This window comes from Dendrobates tinctorius, unplaced genomic scaffold, assembly GCF_039654945.1.
Source record: "Dendrobates tinctorius isolate UK_male_01 unplaced genomic scaffold, ASM3965494v1 ptg000049l, whole genome shotgun sequence".
Taxonomy (NCBI): domain Eukaryota; kingdom Metazoa; phylum Chordata; class Amphibia; order Anura; family Dendrobatidae; genus Dendrobates; species Dendrobates tinctorius.
In genome coordinates this window covers 16180979-16194279 of record NW_027361717.1, presented here as the reverse complement: position 1 = coordinate 16194279, position 13301 = coordinate 16180979, and the positions used below count along the sequence as shown (strand labels likewise).

Sequence of the window (13301 nt, the reverse complement as noted above, 5' to 3'; positions counted from 1 at the left end):
CAATGATATTAATATCAAAAAAATCAAAGGCTAAAAATTAGCATAATAAGGAACAAGCGGGCAATGATACAACCATAATGCCATGGAGGGTGTCAAAATGAATGTAAGTAGGCATGTAAACATACATAAATCGCTAAAGTGCATAGTGCAATAAACAGCAGCATAATATACCAATTAACATGCATGTATGCAAACGGTAAAGACAGGCCAGAGTAAGGGAGAGGGTTAGAGATTAATCATCCCACAACATCACACTGAACAACATGTACCAGTACTAACACTGACACAACATCAGCAATTCTGCTCAGTAACGATCAGTGTGCAGTAACTCATTGTATGGTATATACTATATAGCCAAAGTCCATCCTTACCCATGCCAGAAAGCTACTGTGACCAGTAGCGTCTGCAGCTTGCGGGGGTTTCAAGTATTGCCTTGCCTGGGCCTTTTTGACACTACAAAGGATGAGCCAACTCACGTAATCTGCCATGTTTTAAAAAAATACTGAGTTGAGGTAAAAAGTGCAATAATTTGACTACTACATATATGAACCTTCAAATGCGCAATCAACATGCATTACTGTGGGAATCCCACTGTGCAAAAATCCAGACCAGCGGACCTCAACAACCATCAGCCGCCCCATATATTGTATGTGCTGCATTTTTCTCCTCCTCTGTTACTGTGCTAGCTATTGAGATGCAGGTCTTCGACCGCAGAACCTCAGGTTTTTTACCCACTCCTGACTGAGAGCCCACCATTATCTGTAAGGGAAGCAGACATGTTTTTGACAGATCTCAGAAACTGAGCACACCACAACTTTCTCAAACAACCTTAACATTTCCACCTGCACCTCTCTCATGGTCCAGCAGTTTGTCTGGTTCACCATTCTCTGCCCTCTCTCAGCCCTGCAGTCAGCCCATGGTACCGTATTTGTGGTCACATAAAAGATTGTTTCCTACTACGCATGACAAAGCTAATAGGCTGTACTCCACCATCTCTAATGTGTTTGTCACGGAAATGCTGCCTTTCCGCCTGGTAGATACAAACGGTTTCTGATAGCAGATGGCGGTCTCAGTCCCCCAATACCAATTGCCCAGTCACCATTATTTTTCTAAGAAACCTGTGCCTGCACTACACCAGTATGTCACAGACATCACCCCTTCCTTGACTAAATCTATGTCTGCCAGAGTGCATTTCAGCACAGACACTTAGACGAATAAGTGGGTCGCCCTCCCAGGGCTGTGGGGTACTCAGTCCCGGGCGGGTGTCGGTGGGATGTGTCACAGCGGCGGTGACCCGGACCGTGGCCCTGGGTGTCCAAGTAATTGGAAGATGTGAATGGTGGAATGTATTTAGATGAATAGTTTGTGACGCCACCTGTGGTGTTCGGCAAGGGAGGTGTTAAGCCGACGCTGCATGCAGATCCTCCGGGACAGATGGTGTGGTGCAGCAATGATGGTATAGCCCTCCACAGGCAGGGCTGTAGTCCCAGGGCAGTGTAGATGTGGAGACACATAGGTGATGTAGTGTCTGGCGCAGGGAATGTAGCAGTGTCAGGTGGACGGACGCAGGAAGTACTGGAGGACACCGGGGCATGTAGTCCCAAAGCTTTACTCACAGTCTGTAGTGCCCTCTTCTGTGCCGTGTCCTCCGGGTCAGGGACTCAGTCAACCTCTAGGCAAGATGGAATGCTCCCTTCCACACTCCGCCAACTTATGTGCCTTTTCTGAACGTCTCCTCTGTAGCGCCTTAAGTGTGAAGATCTCCTTGTACTATGTTACACTGGAGTTCCTGCTGACAGATGTTCCCAAGAACTCTACTTGCATGGCAGACAGCTGTAGCCTGCTTCGGGGACTCCTCTCTCCTGAGTCCCGGCTCTCTATCCATGTTGCTGTTGTGCCCTCAAGTCTTAGATGGGAGTAGTGCATTTACAGCCCACTACTCCACCAGTGTCTGCTGCAGAACCATTAGTGTCCATACAACCTCGCGGACTGGGCCTCGGCCTTGCGCTTAGAACTTCTAGGCAGGGTTCTTCCTTTAACCCACGTCCTCTGTGTTCCCTTTTACTCCTACGTTCCGTACTTGTCTTTTCCCTTCTATGGAAGCTCAGGCTTCAGCTCAATGTCCTTCTCCTTCTTTCCTTTCCCGTGCCAGCTGGCTCAGATCACTGAGGCAGCTGCAGCACTCCTTCCTCCACCCCTCTTCCAGGGATCCCCACTCCTCCCGAGTGGCTTCCTCTCTCACTGACCTCCTGTCAGACTGACCTGTCATCCTAAACCATCCCGCTCATATATATACTCTGAACTCCACCCACCTCCCAGCTCATCAAGTGTTCCAAGCAGGGAACCACCAAAGGTGCTCTGCCTCTCTCTAAGCAAAGAGCCGCAATGTGGTTATGCTGAACTACTCTATTGTGTGGGGTGCGAGTGTTGGAGCGCTGTCAGGAGCCTCCAACTTACCTGGATGGTGGGGCACCACACCTTAGGAGAAGGTGCAGTACCTCTGTGGCGACTGAGCCTCAGGGGCGCCACATACCCCCCGTTAAACACAGCACGTCCGCAGGCTGCAAGGTAAGCAAAGTTGACAGTACAGGAACATACAAATTTTACAATGTTCAATAAACATTTCTTATACTAAACTTCCCAATGTGAGAGGCACTCATTCTTGAATGTTGCAAACTGTTATTAATTAACTACCTAAAATTCTAAGTCAAAAAGTGCAATTTTTCCATACCACACTTAATTCAAAGTGCTATTATCCGTTACTCTCTATCACTTCAGTATTCTTCATGTTTCCATCTCTAGTACACATTTTCTTTTCTCTCTCTAGTGCACATTTTCTACTTTCTTTCAAGTGACAACCGTGATGCCTGGTTCACCATATACATTTCCAATTCTTTATTCAAATCTCTCATCTCTGTATCAAAAACATTCCTAATTCTATATAAAAGCTATCATAAGACACATTATCAAATACTTCACATTAAAACTTTCAACAATAATTCTTGTAAGTGCTGGATACCGCTCCCAGCCGGGATCTCTTGCAGTGTCCTTTGATTGGAGTCATGCTCCAAATGAGGTAGACGTAATCTTCGCAAAGTGTCCATATGTAAAACCAAGAGAGGGCACCTAAAGAGGTGTAACTATTTACATGTAAAAGTTTTTGGATCAATCCAAATTCATGATCGCTAGTTCACTAGGAAGGCTGCCAACAACACAAGGCAACACTGGGAAAAACCAAAACTGAACCATGATGGTCAAAAATAAAACAAAAGGCACAACGGTGCAAATAAACCCTCCTGGGTCACGAGAGTTAGTGCAAATTTTTAGTGCTGGTCCCTGCTCCGATGCAGGCATAGCGGCAGTGGACGCTGCTTGGTGGAACACCGGGGACGACGGTGGAACTACCGATGGCTCCGGATCCGCGGGGGGTCTCTATAGGGACCTGCGCACCCGCGTCAGGTCCAGGCGGGAGCGCCTTCTCCTCCGCTTCAGCTCACGGGGCTTCATATAATTCTTCTTGTGGCGGCAGCAAAGGGGCTTCGGATGCTGCCGGCGAAGCTACGGCAGGCTCCACTGAATCTGCCTGGGGAAGCTCTGGTGCAGCGGCGGCGGTCACCGCAGATGTAGGCCCTTCCTGGGCGTGCTGCCAGTTCAGCCTCCACAAGGCCTCCTGCCTCAGCCACAAACATTGGGTCAGCCGGGCGATTTCGTCCTCCAGCTGCTGACGGTTCATCTTTGCAACAGGGTTGAAGCCTTCAGCCATGGTGCCGGGGAGATCCACTTCCCCGCGCTCTGCAGGCCTCCTTCCCTCTCTATCCAACATGACATTCTGGCGTTCTTCTCCCTCCTCTCTCGGCCCCTTTCGCGCCACTGGCTTCTGCCCCTCCTTCTGGGGGCGGCGTCTTCTTCCAGCGCCTCAATACCAAGCCAGTATATGAACCCCTCGGGGAGTGGGCCATGTTGCTGTTACAAAGGAATTCAGGCAGGGGAGGCCCAAGACTCTTCTCTGTCTTTTCCTAGTACCTCCCATCTCTTCACTCCCTTATTCTCCACGCCAACTGCCATTTTTAATGTTCATTTCACAGTCTATTAAATTGAGTCTTCTGCACATTCTCAAAACTTTTAAGTCCAACAAATCTTAGGCGCACAGAACCCGATGGTATCGGGTCTCGTCATCCTGTTCGTGACGCCAAGTTCGGTCGCCCTCCCAGGGCTGTGGGGTACTCGGTACCGGGCCGGTGTCGGTGGGATGTTTCACAGCGGCGGTGACCCGGACCGTGGCCCTGGGAGCCAAAGTAATCGGAAGATGCGAATGGTGGAATGTAGTTAGATGAATAGTTTGTGACGCCACCTGTGGTGTTCGGCAAGGGAGGTGTTAAGCCGACGCTGCATGCAGATCCTCCGGGACAGATTGTGTGGTGCAGCAATGATGGTATAGCCCTCCACAGGCAGGGCTGTAGTCCCAGGGCAGTGTAAATGTGGAGACACTTAGGTGATGTAGTGTCTGGCGCAGGGGATGTAGCAGTGTCAGGCAGACAGACGCAGGAAGGATTGGAGGACACCAGGGTATGGAGTCCAAAGCTTTACTCACAGTCTGTAGTGCCCGCTTCTGTGCCATGTCCTCCGGGTCAGGGACTCAGTTAACCTCCAGGCAAGATGGAATGCTCCCTTCCACACCCCGCCAACTTATGTGCCTTTTCTGAACGTCTCCTCTGTAGCACTTTAAGTGTGAAGATCTCCTAGTACTGTGTTACACTGGAGTTCTGTTATGCGGGGCTTAGGTCAAAGGAGGCTGAAATACCCGGAGCCCCTGCGGAGTCCCTCCAACTAGGGAAAACCCTGTCTGACCCTCAACCCAGGGTTTTTGCTAATGGTGCAAATGCCTGAGCCTCCAACCTTTCCTTATCTCCTGCTCAGCCCTAAGCTGAACCCTCCACCCTACACCCAGTAAGTTGTCAAACCACCAAAGCCCACACAGTAATGACAGACAGGGAGAACTTAAACCGCACAGCGCCGCATACACACAGGACAATACCGTAATGTGAACAGGGCAAAACAAAACACAAATATAGGAAGGCGAAAAGGTAACAACGGATCATACGACACCAGATATGAATTTCTCTCTCCAACACCTCCTCTCCAGACCGGAACCACTTGGCATAAAACACAAGCTATAATCAGCGACGCCCACAGGCCAGCACGACTATTTAAAGACTGTGGGCGTGACCAAACATCCCACCTGATTTCCAGCTAGATTAACCCCCGATAACCTGAGTAAAATCAAGCCGGCGCCACTGAGGCTATAGTGGACGGAGATGGAACTACCGCTGCCTGCCGGACGCTGTGGTGTGAATAGCATCTGACATGACAGTACCCCATCTTCTACGAGGGACCCCAGGGCCCTCAAGACTCATAGGACCCGGCTTGTCCGGATGACGGTGGTGAAAGAAACTGACCAGCCGATCCGCATGTATGTCCGAGGCTGGTACCCAAGACCTCTTCTCCGGACCATACCCCCGCCAGTGTACCAAATACTGAAGAGAACGGCACAGTACTCGAGAGTCCACCACCTTGGAGACTTCAAACTCTAAATTGCCATCCACCATGACTGGAGGTGGCATCGGCGTCGTGTCCACAGAGCCTACCACCTTTTTCAATAAAGCCCTGTGAAACACGTTGGGTATCTTGTATACCGCAGGAAGGTCCAACCGATAAGCAACTGGGTTAATGATGGCAGCAATCTTAAAAGGGCCAATAAACCTTGGACCCAATTTCAATGATGGAATTGCTAACCACACCCAATCACCCACACACAGGTCCGGACCTTGCACGCGTCTAGCGTCAGCCACACGTTTGTACCTTGCATTCATGCTCAGCAATCGCTGTTTCACACTCCTCCAGACCGATGATAGTTGAACTTCTAACCGGTCCTCCTCTGGGACGCCCCCAGAGCCCCCCTGACGCAAGGTACAAAATTGAGGATGGTGCCCATAAACACAAAAGAACGGAGACTCTCCCGATGATTCTTGGCGGTGATTATTTAATGCGAACTCGGCCAAGGGAAGGCGAAAAGGTATCAACGGATCATACGACACCAGATATGAATTTCTCTCTCCAACACCTCCTCTCCAGACCGGAACCACTTGGCATAAAACACAAGCTATAATCGGCGACGCCCACAGGCCAGCACGACTATTTAAAGACCGTGGGCGTGACCAAACATCCCACCTGATTTCCAGCTAGATTAACCCCCGATAACCTGAGTAAAATCAAGCCGGCGCCACTGAGGCTATAGTGGACGGAGATGGAACTACCGCTGCCTGCCGGATGCTGTGGTGTGAATAGCGTCCGACATGACAAGTTCCTCCTGACAGATGTTCCCAAGAACTCTACTTGCATGGCAGACAGCTGTAGCCTGCTTCGGGGACTCCTCTCTCCTGAGTCCCGGCTCTCTATCTATGTTGCTGTTCTGCCCTCAAGTCTTAGATGGGAGTAGTGCATTTACAGCCCACTACTCCACCGGTGTCTGCTGCAGAACCATTAGTGTCCATACAACCTCGGGGACCGGGCCCCGGCCTTGCGCTTAGAACTTCTAGGCAGGGTTCTTCCTCTAACCCACGTCCTCTGTGTTCCCTTTTACTCCTACATTCCGTACTTGTCTTTTCCCTCCTATGGAAGCTCAGGCTTCAGCTCAATGTCCTTTTCCTTCTTTCCTTTCCCATGCCAGCTTGCTCAGATGACTGAGGCAGCTGCAGCACTCCTTCCTCCATCCCTCTTTCAGGGATCCTCACTCCTCCCGAGTGGCTTCCTCTCTCACTGACCTCCTGTCAGACTGACCTGTCATCCTAAATCATCCCGCTCATATATATACTCTGAACTCCACCCACCTCCCAGCACGTCTAGTGTTCCAAGCAGGGAACCACAAAAGGTGCTCTGCCTCTCTCTAAGCAAAGAGCCGCAATGTGGTTATGCTGAACTACTCTATTGTGTGGGGTGCGAGTGTCGGAGCGTGGTCAGGAGCCTCCAACTTACCTGTATGGTAGGGCACCACACCTTAGGAGAAGGTGCAGTACCTCTGTGGCGACTGAGCCTCAGGGGCGCCACATAAGCATGGCCTAGGACATTACATCTCGCTGACTGGGCACTGGGTAACTCTGGTGGCTGCGGGAGCAGGCAGTCAAGGGGCTGCTCCACAAGTCTTTGAATCCCCAAAGCTTGCAGTACAAACTCTGTATCTAACTGTTCCTCCACTGCTTCTGGCTCCTCCACCTCCTGTGAGGTCTCCACCTGTGCCCTCAACATCTAATTAGACACGCGTTCCAACAGTGCAGATAGAATCCCTCTGTTATGGATTGACGTTGATTGGAGTAGTGGTATTATAACTAGGGGCAGCACCGGCAGGTAGTGTAGTCTGGAATAGCCAGGGGACAGTACATAGGAACAGCAATGTAGTTTACAGGCTCAGCAGGTGAAACGAAGTTTGACAAATGCTAGTTGTGCAATAATCTCACAAGCAAGGAAGTACAATGCCAGGTTTAAGTAGGGTGTGCTATTAGGGTGGAGCCAATCAGGAACAACACAGGTACTTGTATCTGGGTTAGCAAGGAAATGTCCAGCGAGCTGAATATATCAGTGGGTAGAGCTGCAGCCTGGTGCACAAAAGCTGCTGGTTTTGAATCCTGACAGTACTCCCCTCCTTCCAGGATGGCCTTTGGATATCTCAGACACATTCTTCTCTGGATGTCTCTGATGAAAAGCTCTTGTAAGTCTGGGTGCATGAATGGTGCCCTCCAGCTCCCTTGAATTATCTTCTGGTCCGTTGCACCATTGCACCAAATATTGTAGTCTTCCTCTGAATTTTCTAGAGTCCTGAATGTTACATACCATGTACTCCTCTTCACCATGGACTTTTTCTAGTGGTGGAAGTGTCTGAGTACTACCTGGAAACGGTTTCTCACTGAATGGCTTGAGCAAGGATACATGGAACAGAGGTTGAATTTTCAGACTGTTAGGAAGTCTTAAACGGAAAGCAACTGGGTTAATTTGTGCAGAAATTTAAAAAGGTCCTATGAATTTTGGACCCAATTTACAAGATGGTATGTTAATTTTCTTTTTTTTTTTTTACAAAGCCAAACCTTGACTCATGACTTGAAGGGTAGGAGGGGCTTTGAGATGTTTATCTGCTGCTTCTTTGCAATCTTCTTGGGCTTTTTTTTAGCATCTCAGTTAGTTCCTTCTGAACTTTCTGCAACTCTGTAAGTCTAGTTGTACTAGCAGGAACAGAAGTTTTAAATGGAAGATTAAAAATTAATACTTGATGCAAGCCACAGGTAGCAAAAAATAGATTTTGGGATGTAAAACTGTGTTTGGAGTTATTATATGCAAAATTCTGCTGTTGGTAAATAGTCTACCCAGTCATCCTGGAGGTAAGAAATAAAGCAGTGCAGGTACTGTTCTATTTGATTGTGGGTGAAAGGCAGTAGACAAATTGACAGTAACTCCTAAAGCTGTACAGAAGCTTTTCCAAACTCTTGATGTAAACTGAACACCTCTATCAGAAATTACATTGTCAGATATTCCATGCAGCCTAAATATCTGCTTGACTTTTTATTCTGTGGCTTGTTCAGTGGTAGGAATCCCTTAAGTTGGAATAAAATGGGCCATCCTTGTTAGCCGACCTACTGCAACAAGGATAACAGTCATTTCTTTAGATGGAGGTAGGTCCACAATAAAAATTAATTGAAATTGACCCTGAAGACCTGGATTGAACTGGAAGAGGTTGAAGGAGTGCTAGAGAAGAAGATTGTGGCATCATTCTCTTTGCACATGTTAAACAGGAGGAATCATATTTTATCACTTCCTTCCTACAATTAGGCCATGAAAAAGAACAAAACTGTTCTTGTGTTTTCATGACTCCATTATGCCCTACAAGTTTAGAATCATGGACAAGTTTGAGGACTTCAAGTCGAGTAGAATCTGGGGCATATATTTGGTGGTTCTGCATCCTAAACCCCTTCTTAAAAGAAAGATCAACATCTTTAGAAGGATTTAAAGATTCCTCCTTAGAGACCACCACAACTTTTTTAGCCTGCAAGGCCACCAAAGCAGCTACACAAGATGATAATTTAGAAAGAACAGGTTTAATCCGCTGCCTAGGTGGCACAGATGAAGACAGAGTTGATGTACCTGCTACATCACTGAAAGAGTCTCCTGTACTGGAAAACACTTTATCCGGAGAACTGCCGCTGTCCTGAGCATCCCTAAAAGGCAAAGACGAACCAAACAAGTTGCTGTTTTTTTCCATACCTCGGGTTTGCTCAGATTATTGCCTTATCTGCTTCCATGCAGTGAAATTTCTGCTCTTTATTACATTATTCATCAAACATACTCAGCTGTGGTTCTGAGGGCTTTCTAAGAGAATTGACCATGCATTCTTCTTCAGGATTGTACTTGGAAGTGTTAGATTTGGGTGGTCTCGTCATGTGAGACCCTCAGAGTATATTGGACAGCTGCCAAATTGGATGTTTTCAAGCGAGTAAGGTGATAGACAAATGAACACAGACACAAGTATCTGAATAAAAAGTAACATGGTTTAACCAAACAGGTCCAGCTTCTTATATACCCTGCTGAGGGGCGTTACACATTATGTCGTCTCTACTGTATGCTGTACGCATGTCTGGACTTGTTATTGAAATTATTTATTACAGTGAAATATCCTATCATGCATATGTCAGCTGTCTATTACAAATAAGGTCATTATTACTATTCATGAGGTGATTTATCAATCAAATGAAAAGGTGGACAGGTGTTTGTCATACAAGACCCTAATGTCCATGCAATTAGCTTCTCCTAATGAGGTTTATAGCCCCGTTATCTACATTGATCCGACTATTTCTAGAACTGAACTCATATTAGCCATGTAAAGTCAATATTCATTTGGGTGCAGCTCCCAGCTGTTTGAATCATGAGAAGCACAAAGGTAAGAGGTAAGAGAATTATCCAGCCGTAGATTAACTTATGCTAGAAATATATATATATATATATATATATATATATATATATATTTCTAGCATAAGTTATATATATATATGAGAAGCCCCTCGGTCACTGAATTCCCTATCAGAAGGCTGTGGAAAGTACAGAGATTCTGCTTCCTTCTGCTTGTTAAGAGAAATATCTTTTGAATCTTCTGGCTCAGGGCTAGAAATAGGGCTAAACTGGGTAAAAGTTGGCAAAAGTTCTGCATTGTGCATCTATTTTTTCTGTTTAGCTCCGTGAGTTGTCCCCGTTGATGAATCCTTGTTCAAATTTTCCATAGTCTTGTCCAACAGCGTAAAGATCAGGGCCTACTTCAGGGCAATGAAAACCATTCAACAATACAGCTGGACTATTGAGATTTTCACTCTTTTCAGATGCCTCAAATTACTCCTGTCGGCTGGTGTTTTTCACAATAACCCTAACTGCTGGAACATCAGGGACAGAAACAGACTGGTCCAAAGACAGATTCTCCAACACATTCCTGATGGTTTGAAATGGTTTTCTTAGGCTAGGTTCACATTAGCGTTTCTGTGCACAGTGTATCATCTGATTGCGCAAACGCATGTTTATGCAGCGTTTTTATCTGCATCATGCCCCAAAAAATCTGCATGCGCATGCGGTTGTATATGCGTTTGCGTTGTTTATACACATGCTTTCGATATTTCCAATGCTTTTCCAGTAGAATTTCCTTTACACCAGCCACCCAATGGGGGTGTCTCATGGGATTTCTATATAGACACACTGCACTGATTAAATACTCATCTTTTACCACTGTTTCCAGCTGCAAGATGGATCTTAGCGTGGAGAGCTTCATTCTTAATCTTGATTTGATTTGACATTGAAATTGGCTGTTGCCTTTGCAGTGGCTTGTGAAGAAGAAAGAAGAGAAAGTCAGAGAAGATGTCGTCATCGCTATTGGCAACACCCCATCGTTGAAGTGAAGTGAGCCATGGAACCAACCACTCATTGTACATAGAGCTGCGTGAAAACCCTGAGAAGTTTTTCAAGTACACGAGAATGTCGGAACAGAGCTTCCATGACTTGCTGCTACGTGTCCAAGGATCCATCACCAGGCAGGACACACAGCTACGTCGAGCAATTCCTGCTGAGGAACGTCTGTTGGTGACCCAGAGGTACGCAATTTTGAAAAAGAAACATCTGTCATTAATATGATTGCGCTAAAAGCCATGTACTGATTTTTTCCCCATTTCCTGTTCCCCAGATTCCTGGCTACCGGAGAGACTTTATCATCTCTAAATTTTCAATTCCGGATTGGAGTGTCCACAATTTCTGGGATTGTTGGAGACACCTGCCATGCTTTATGTGACATTCTGCGTGAAGAATTCCTCCCCAAATCCACAACTGTATTCTGGCTGGAAAATGCTGCAAAATTCCAGGACATTTGTAATTTTCCAAACCACCACTACCACAAATATTATAGGTAGATGGTTGACCCAGCTTAGGGGAAGGAATTTTTTTCCCTATAGAGAAAATTGGCTTCTACTCTGTGGGTTATTTGCCTTCCCCAGGAACAACAATGCAAACGGCTGCACTAAAAATAGGCTGAATTAGATGGACATAAGGTCTTCCTTCAGCCTTCAAAACTATGTTACTATGTTACTATGTTTGGGGGCTGTGGACAGCAAACACATTCGGATTATGAAACCTGCTGGAAGTGGATCTGAGTATTTCAATTACAAAAAATACTTTTTGATAGTTTTTATGGTGATTGCAGATGCTGACTATCGATTTGTCACCATGGATGTTGGCTCATTTGGATGAGGAAATGATTCATAGACTTTCAAAAACTTTGACATGGGCCAACGTTTGTATGGGAATAATTTCAATTTTCCACAGCCACAACCTCTTCCGAACACTGAAGGACCGCCAATGCCGTTTTTTGTGTTTGAGGATGAGGCGTTTCAAGTGTGTGCCAACCTCATAAAACCATACTCAAGTCGGGAATTGAATCACAATGAAAGGATTTACAACTACCGACTGACGAGGGCACAAAGAATTGTGTAGTGTGCCTTTGGATTGCTGGTATCTAAATGTCACATTTTGGGAGCAGCCATCAATCTAAAAATTGAGACAATTGATGAGGTTGTGAAAGTGTGTGTTGTTCTGCACAATTACATACTGGTGAAAGAGCGACACCACTTAGAACCTCAGGAACCTGTTACTACCACATCGCAGGATTACCCAGGTCACCCTCTGAGGACTACAGTGGAAGTTGCGCAAATGAGGGATACATTTGCTGCCTCTTTTGTTTTGGTTATTGGATGTGTGGCATGGCAAGACAAAATGGTTTAAGCCACTAATAAGTAAAATGTACCTATAATGTTATACAGGGAGTCAGGGATTGTGAAAAAACAGAATTTTTTATTAACAAAAATAAAAACAATGTTTAATTTAACACGTTCTGGACCTGCTCTTTCTGAAGTATGCATGCGTATCGAATGCATGTGTACGCATGTCCTTGCATACCAAAGCGTTCCCATAGACGGTAGTGCATTGTTTTGATGCACTCATCTGCATGCGCATGATTGCACATAATTGATGCCTCAAAAATGAAGCATGTTGCGTAACCGGACATTGCCACACACCGCAAAATGACGCATGTGAACGCATTCGCATGCAAACTGATGCGAACACATGACCCTGCATACACAATGTTAAATATATGTACGCATGAGGTATGCAGATCCATGCAGATCATACGCTATGCACAGACACGCTAATGTGAAACCAGCCTAATTCATCATTTGTTGCTTGGATAGCTTCCTTGGCATCCAAACTTGAAGCATCAGGGATATCAAAAGCAGCAAGAAGATCATCAAAGTCTAGAGTCTTCATGTCCCCCATGACTGGAATGGTAATGGTATCTGGTAGTGCTATTGCACAGCTCCACTTAATGTAGATGCCGCACTCAAAACCCCATCCTGGTCTTACCAAGTCTGCAACCACACAATCATATTCGGAATTGACCAGATCAGTAGGCAGGGACCTGGAGAAACTAACATAGTCGAGAAAGACTGGCCCTGGAGAAGAGGAGGGGACTAACTAGTGAAGGGAGGGGAGACGAGTCCTGCTGATAGAGGAGATGAAACAAATCCAAAGTGGAAAAAAAAAAAAGAGACGGGCTGAATAAACCGCGCTGACCAGAAAAAAACGCACCTTCGGCAGTCCATATAATAAAAAACTTCTTTAATAAGCCTACGTGTTTCGTGGCAAAACCAGCAACTTCATCAGATGCCCTGATG

General features: G+C 46.3%; 1 pseudogene; it reads right to left on the bottom strand.

Moving 5' to 3' along the window:
- Positions 1-618: 618 nt before the first annotated feature.
- Positions 619-12903, bottom strand: LOC141091198 (zinc finger protein 592-like; annotated as a pseudogene).
- Positions 12904-13301: the final 398 nt, after the last annotated feature.